The 8,054-nt window shown below is 43.3% G+C and overlaps 1 non-coding gene across 1 annotated transcript; it reads left to right on the plus strand.

The window, feature by feature from the left end:
* The first annotated feature begins 5,250 nt into the window (after positions 1-5,250).
* On the plus strand, positions 5,251-5,357 carry LOC142165258 (small nucleolar RNA R71). Its single transcript, XR_012696132.1, has one exon. It is a non-coding gene; the product is annotated as a small nucleolar RNA R71 (small nucleolar RNA).
* Positions 5,358-8,054: the final 2,697 nt, after the last annotated feature.

Raw genomic sequence — 8,054 nt, forward strand, 5'->3', positions numbered from 1 at the left:
GGTGCCATGGGTGCTGGGGCATCATCCTCATTATCAAGCTCAATGGTTACGCTGGCCCGCACTGGTCTGTCGCGGTCCTACCGCGGTTACGCTGGGACCGCGGTATACCTCTTTCAAAGGGGGTATTTGACTGCGGTTACGCTGGGACCGCGATAGACTTCTTTCAGAGGAGGTCCTTGACCGCGGTCCGACCGCGGTTACGCTGGGACCGCGGTCTGGGCGTGTTCCTGCTACTTTTTTTTTATGAAGTTATGCATTACACTTACAATACATTCATGGGTTGCCTCCCACGTAGCGCCTGATTTAACGTCGCGGTACGACGCAGATGAGCGCATTTAAGGCTCACTCGACCTCTGTGGTTCAGTCAGGTGTAGCTCAGACACTTCCTTTGGTTCGCTCATGCCCACTATAGTTTCAATCTCTGCCCATAGAATCTAAATGTATGAGAGTCTTTCTCTGTGGCAATCTCGACAGCACCTGAAGGGAAAACTTCGACCACTCTAAATGGTCCAGACCATCGTGACCTGAGTTTACCCGGAAATAGCCTTAATCGTGAGTTATAAAAGAACACCATATCTTCAGGATTGAAATTTCGCTCCACAATGTTCTTGTCGTGCAACCTCTTCATTCTTTCCTTGTACAACCTTGTGCTCTCAAAAGCAAGATGTCTGAACTCGTCGAGCTCATGCAATTCTGTGATTCTCGTTGTGCCCGCAGCCTCGATGTCTAGATTCAACTGTTCCAGTGCCCACCACGCTCTATGTTCAAGTTCCACTAGCAAATGGCAGGCCTTCCCGAACACCAACTTATATGGTGGCATACCAATCAGTGTTTTAAAAGCAGTTCTATAGGCCCAGAGTGCATCATCTAACTTTTTCGCCCAATCAGTTCTTGTGGCGTTCACAGTCTTGGTTAGCACACTCTTTATCTCTCTGTTGGACACTTCAACCTGCCCACTAGTTTGCGGGTGATAAGGGGTAGCCACCTTGTGGCGTACATCATACTTTGCAAGCAACTTCTCGAAAGCTCTATTACAGAAGTGAGTGCCTCCGTCACTGATAATCGCTCTTGGTGTCCCAAATCTGGTGAATATGTTCTTCTTCAAAAACCCCACCACCACTCTTGCATCATTAGTGGGCAACGCTGCAGCTTCTACCCATTTGGACACGTAATCCACAACAACAAGTAAGTACTTATTGCCATAGGAGCTGACGAAGGGACCCATGAAGTCAATCCCCCAGACATCAAACACTTCCACCTCTTGAATTGGGTTTATGGGCATCTCATGGCGACGGGAAATGTTCCCGGTCCACTGACATTCATTGCAGCCCTTTACCCATTGGTGCGCATCTTTAAACACTGTTGGCCAAAAGAATCCGGCCTCAAGCACTTTCGCAGCTGTCTTGACCCCTCCAAAATGTCCTCCATAAGCCGATGCGTGACAAGCCTGCAAAATAGAAGATTGTTCTATCTTGGGGACACACCTCCGGATCATATTGTCAACACAAATTCTAAACAGGTAAGGCTCATCCCAATAATACATGCGGCAGTCACGATAAAACTTTTTCTTTTGTACAGATGAAAGGTCATATGGAACTATACCACAGGCCAGGTAATTTGCAAAGTCTGCATACCATGGCGCTTCTTCAAGATTAGTAGCGAGCAACTGCTCGTCTGGAAAGGTTTCCAGAATATCTTCAACCTCAACTGCATTTTCAACTCCCTCAAGTCGTGATAGATGATCAAGACTTGGTTCTCTGTGCCCTTACGGTCACGAATTTCAAGGTCAAATTCTTGTAGCAGCAACACCCAACGAATCAGGCGCGACTTAGACTCCTTCTTCTCAATCAAGGACCTGAGAGCTGAATGATCAGTGTATACAATTACCTTAGAACCAATCAGATATGATCTGAACTTGTCAAAAGCAAACACCACATCCAATATCTCTTTCTCAGTCACAGTATAGTTCAGCTGGGCTCCACTCAACATTCTACTAGCATAGTAGATTGGATGCATCAGCTTGTCCTTCCGCTGTCCCAGCACTGCCCTCACTGCGTAGTCACTGCATCATACATGAGTTCGAATGGTTGCTCCCAGTTGGGGGCAACAATGATAGGTGATGTGACCAGTCTCTTTTTTAGCTCCTCGAATGCTACCCTGCAATCATTAGAAAACAAGAAAGGGTGATCTTTTTCTAACAACTTACAAAGAGGGTTGGTAATTTTTGAGAAGTCTTTTATGAATCTCCGGTAGAAAACGGCATGCCCAAGGAAGCTTCTGATTGCTTTGACTGAAGTTGGAGGAGGTAGCTTTGCTATTACATCCACTTTAGCACGATCCACCTCAATTCTTTTGCTTGACACCCGGTTCCCCAAGACTATGCCTTCTTGTACCATGAAGTGGCACTTCTCCCAGTTCAGAACCAAGTTAGTCTCGATATACCGTTTCAACACACGAGTCAGATTTATCAGGCACTCATCAAATGAGTTCCCTACCACTGAGAAGTCATCCATGAACACCTCCATTATGTCCTCTACCATGTTAGTAAATATGGTCATCATGCACCGTTGGAATGTGGCGGGTGCGTTGCATAGGCCAAAGGGCATCCTCCGAAAGACATAAATGCCATAAGGGCAAGTGAAAGAGGTCTTCTCTCTGTCCTCCGGTGCAATGGAGATCTAGTTGTATCCTGAGTACCCGTCCAGAAAACAAAAGTGTGACCTCCCTGCCAGTCTGTCTAACATCTGATCAATAAAGGGAAGTGGGAAGTGGTCTTTCCGGGTGGCTAGATTTAGCTTTTTATAATCTATACAAATTCTCCAGCCCGTGACTGTTCTTGTAGAGATCAATTCATTGTTATCATTCTTAACTACCGTCATGCAACCCTTTTTAGGTACACATTGAACTGGGCTAACCCAGCTGCTGTCAGAGATTGAGAAGATAATTCCCGCATCTAACCACTTTATTACTTCCTTCTTCACCACTTCCTTCATGTTAGGGTTCAGCCTTCTTTGGTGTTCCCTAGAAGGTTTGTGTCCATCTTCCAGTAGAATTTTGTGCATACAGTAGACGGGGTTGATCCCCTTTATGTCTGCCATGGTCCACCCAATGGCAGTCTTGCACTCCTTAAGTACCTACAAAAGTTGTTGCGCCTGCACATCTAACAAACTAGATGAGATAATAACAGGTAATGTGGAGTTAGGTCCAAGGAATTCATACCTGAGATGTTTGGGCAATGGCTTTAACTCTAGCTTTGGTGGTTCTTCGATAGATGGCTTGGCTGGAGGAATCTCTCGATTTTCCAAGTGCAAGGGCTCAAATTCTAGAGTTCTATCCTAGAACCCTCTACCCTCTAATGCTAACACCCATTCCGCCAGTTCCTCTCCATTCACCTCATCCAAATTCATTAAACATGCAGCAATGGGGTCCTCAATGGTTAGCACCTCATCATCAGTCTCTACGATTACATCCACGGCATCAATAAGAGAACAATTGGCGAATTCACTTGGTCGCCTCATAGATTTCTGCACATTGAATGTTATCTCTTCATTGTTTAATCTCATCTTGAGCTCTTCGGTTTCACAATCAATGAGAGCTCTCCTTGTGGCCAAGAATGGTCTTCCCAAAATTATGGGAATCTCTTCATCCACTCTGCAGTCTAAGATCACAAAATCTGCAGGGAACACAAATTTCCCTACCTGAATTAGCACATCATCCAGTATACCAGAGGGTCGTTTCACTGTCCTGTCAGCTAGCTATAACAACATAGAGGTGGGTCTAGTTCTTCCAATGGCCATCCTCTTGTAAATCGCTAGGGGCATAAGATTGATGCTGGCTCCTAGATCATACAGTGCTTTAGCAAAAGTAAAATTACCAATAGTGCATGGAATTGTAAAGCTCCAGGGGTCAGACAGCTTTTCTGCAATTGGTCTAGTCACCACTGCACTACATGTCTGAGTAAGAGTAATTGTGGCCAAGTCTTGGAAATCAAACTTTCAGGATATCAAGTCCTTCATCATTTTTGCATACCCAGGCATCTTCTTCAAAGCTTCAATCAATGGTATGTTTACCTGGAATTGTTTCAGCATTTCGAAGAACTTCTTGTATTGTTCCTCCTTTTGGTACTTAGCCAACCTCTAAGGGAAAGGTGCAGGAGGTCTCTTCTTCCCAATCAACTGGTATTGATCATTATCAGCTGCTACATCAACTACTGGTTCCTGGACTGTCTCAGCTTCTTTCTCGGTCGCATTCTGAATGCTATTTTCTTCCTGGGAAGGCTGGACTGGCACCTCCGTCAGTTTCGTTGACTCATCCAGCTCAATGGGCACTGGTATAAATGTTTCAGCTTGTCTAGTTTCTCGAGCCCTCCCTTGCTCTACATCCAGATCTTTGCCATTACGTAGACTTACCGCCATCAGCAACTTTGGGCCTTGATCTTTTGGATTTATATGGGTGTCTGCAGGTAGCGTCCCATGAGGACGATTGTTCAGAGACATAGAAATTTGGCCCACCTGCACTTCAATATTCTTGATTGTTGCATCATGTGCATCCACTCTCTCATTAATCTTTGCATTAGACCCATTAACCTGCTGCATCATTGCCTCAAGTCTAGCAAACCCATCTTCCTGCCTTCCACCATGTTGCTGTTGAGGAGGGTGATACCCCTACTGCTGATTCTGATTATTATATCCCTGTGGCCTTGGGTAAGGTGCCATATTGTTAGGGGGTCTCATACCTCCCATGTTTCCATTGTTGAACTGTGGATGGACCGGCCTGTATTGCTGATTTTGCTGGCCCCAATTCTGACTACCTTGTCTCTGGCCTCCATAATTAGACACATAATTCATGTCTTCAGGGTAGTGGTGATGATCATGTTCTGCATTCCATTGGTGACAGATTGGCTGACTAATGCAAGATGCGCACAAACCCCCATTGGTAGTATCTATGATGTGTACCTGCTGCTTCTGCCCTGACTCTTCCACCTTTTTGGTGAGTATACTCATCTGTGTCAATAAGGTGGCCATATTTTCAGCCATAGAGTTGGATGGATCTAAGGGCACTGAGTGAACCACTGGAGTGATCGGTGCATTCCTGGTTGTCCATCCCGAATTTTGTGCCATCTTGTCAAGCAGACTCTGGCCTTCTCTCCATGTTTTGCTCAAAAATGCTCCACCAGCTGAAGCATCAACAATGTTCTTCATGCTATCTGACAATCCCATGTAAAATCGTTGCCCCAACATCAAATCTGGAATACCATGGTGCGGGCATATAACCACCATCCCTTTAAAGCGCTCCCATATTTCATGCAGTGTCTCCATTGGTCTTTGTTTAAAACTCAAAATTTCATCAATTTGTTGAGCAGTCTTATTGGGTGGGTGGAACTTGTTATGGAATTGCCTGACTAACTCATCCCAAGTTGTTATAGAATTTATGGGAAGTGAGTTTAGCCAAGTCTGGCAGCTCCTGTCACTGAGAATGGAAATAATAACAGCTTGATTGCTTCAGGAGTTACGTTGGGCTGCCTTTGGGTTTTGCAGATAGAGAGGAAGTTCTTCAAGTGCTGCTGAGGATCTTCGACTTGCGACCCCGAAAATAGTCCCTTGTTCTGCAACAAGTGCAACATGTTATTCGTAATTTGGAATGACTCAGTCTGTATCTGCGGAACTACAATGGTTGTGGACAGATTTTCAGCTGTGGGTTATGCCCAGTCATAGAGAGCAGCCTCTGGCACTATTGGTACCGTTGGGTTTTCCTCGTGATCCCTCATGACTGTTTCGAATTGTGTAGTTGTTGGTTGTTGTTTGTTTTTCCGATTATCCCGATTCAAGGCCTTGAAAACTTTCTCGGGATCTGATAATGCTTCAAATACTTTACCAGATCTCGATGAGTTTTTAGGCATGCACCTGTGCAACCAAGTCAACAAACATTAAAATTTTAATGTAAAAATTGGGTATAGAGAAAAAATGACTACAATAAGAATTTTTGTACTTCTTTCAATTGTAATTGATAACATAGTTAATTCCCCGACAACGGCGCCAAAAATTTGATCACGCCCAACTATGCCTCATAAAAGGACAATGCAGACGTTGCAAATATAACCTGAGTATTTATGCCCAGATTCGAATCCACAGAGAATTAACCTATCAATTACTTTCATTTGACTTACTAAATTCTTTAGAATCAACTTCCCCAAACGTTGTGAATAACAGTTGATGGTATATTTAATAACTAAGATTGAAAGTCAATAAACAGTTGTAAACTAAATATGCTTAAGTTGTGAACAATAATGAGAAGGTTCTAAGGTAGTGATTTCCCCTATTGATGGAATCCCTTCTGTTTATGTTTCATATAGATTTACCAACACATCTCTATCAACCATGAACACCCTTTTTACCATGAATCTCTCCCGAGTAATCATGATAATTTACTAGACGCACTCTCCCGAAATACGCTAGCTGGCTTTGTTTATTACAGTATACTTTAGATTGCACCCAAGACTTTGTTATCCCTAATTCTGCCTTTAAACTCGCATTTATAGATCCCTCTTATACTTTGGGAGTGGTGTTGTTCAATGATCACCTAAATATGCACTCTCTCCCGAGTTATGCACACTAAATAGGCACAGCTAATTGAGGATCCTGTCAATTAACTATAACAAACACATAATTGACAAATAGAGACTAAACTAGCAAACTATATTAACATAATCAAGAAGTTTATCCTTCAATAGGTTCCATCAAAACCCTAGACAAATGATTTAGCTACTCATGACAATGGATAAATAAACTATGAAAATATTCATGATCACAATTACCAGAAAAATAAAGAGAAGAAGAAAATATAATGTTTTGGTTGATCTCTCACACTTGTTTTTCTTGCCAAAGTACTCTAAAAACATTTCATGCCTCCCTTGGGCGAGTTCTATTGTTTAATATAGGGTTTTGGGCTAAAAGCCCCGTGTTTTTGCACTTCAGTCCCTCAATTTTCCGCTTCCTATCACGGTCCTACCGCGGTTACGCCAGGACCGCGGCCAACAAGCCTCTCAGAATCCGCAACAGCCTTCTGCCGCGGTCCGACCGCGGTTACGCCGGGACCGCGACAGTCCATCTCCAGTTCTGATTTTGCTGCCTTCGCATGGTGCACTTAGCGGATATTGTAAGATTGGCCTCTTTTTCTCCGTAATTGATCCAAAAGTACTCCAAAGACTACTTTTATTGTATATAGCCTGCAAAGCATGAAAAACACTAATCAGAGCATTTTGTTATCACTTTTTACCATAAAAACTATACAAGAAGGTGGTTCTTTAGAGCCTAATTATAGTCCAATTCACCTATTATCATAAATCTTAGCCAAACATAATTAACTTTAGATCCAAACACATACAACGAGAAATAACGAAAGGTAGGAACATATTAGATTTATTGATGTGATAATCTTACATCAAACATGAGAGATGAGCTTACATCTGAAGCCCCAAAAAGTTGTAAATGAAGGAGTAAAGAGGAAAAAAAATGAAGCAACTGTTCGTCCGCGAGAGATTCTTCTTTCCCCTTCTTATTTTCTTTGTTTTTCTTCCCATGTCTGTTGTCTCCTTTTCTTGAAAAAGTCCCCCCTTTTTCTGAGCTTACCCCCATATATATATAGTTCCTAGAACTTTTATTCAATAGTTTTTTACCAACGTGCTTTCTTACGATTGTCCCTTTCGTTATCACTCGAGCACAGTATTGACTTGCGTATGCTTTCGATGATTTGACCCCAAGGATGGCCAAGGTGTTCTTTGCTATTTCGCCACCTGGGGGGATCCCAGCTTGGTCGGCCCCCTGTCGTTTCTTGCATGCAATCAGTACGGTCAGATTTTGACCCATATAGTTAGTCTCTCCGTTCGTCGAGGTCGTCTCTTAGCGGGTTCGACGGGAGAACTCTGTCGATTCAAAAGTTAGGAGAAATCTGAATGTTTATGCATTGAGCGAGGTTTTTAGATCGAGGCGTTGGCGTGATGCTTCAATGATACCCTTGGACCGTTATATCCGTTCGGAGTTGAACCATTGTGTTGA

Source organism: Nicotiana tabacum, chromosome 1 (genome assembly GCF_000715075.1).
Source record: "Nicotiana tabacum cultivar K326 chromosome 1, ASM71507v2, whole genome shotgun sequence".
In the NCBI taxonomy this organism is placed as follows: Eukaryota; Viridiplantae; Streptophyta; class Magnoliopsida; order Solanales; family Solanaceae; genus Nicotiana; species Nicotiana tabacum.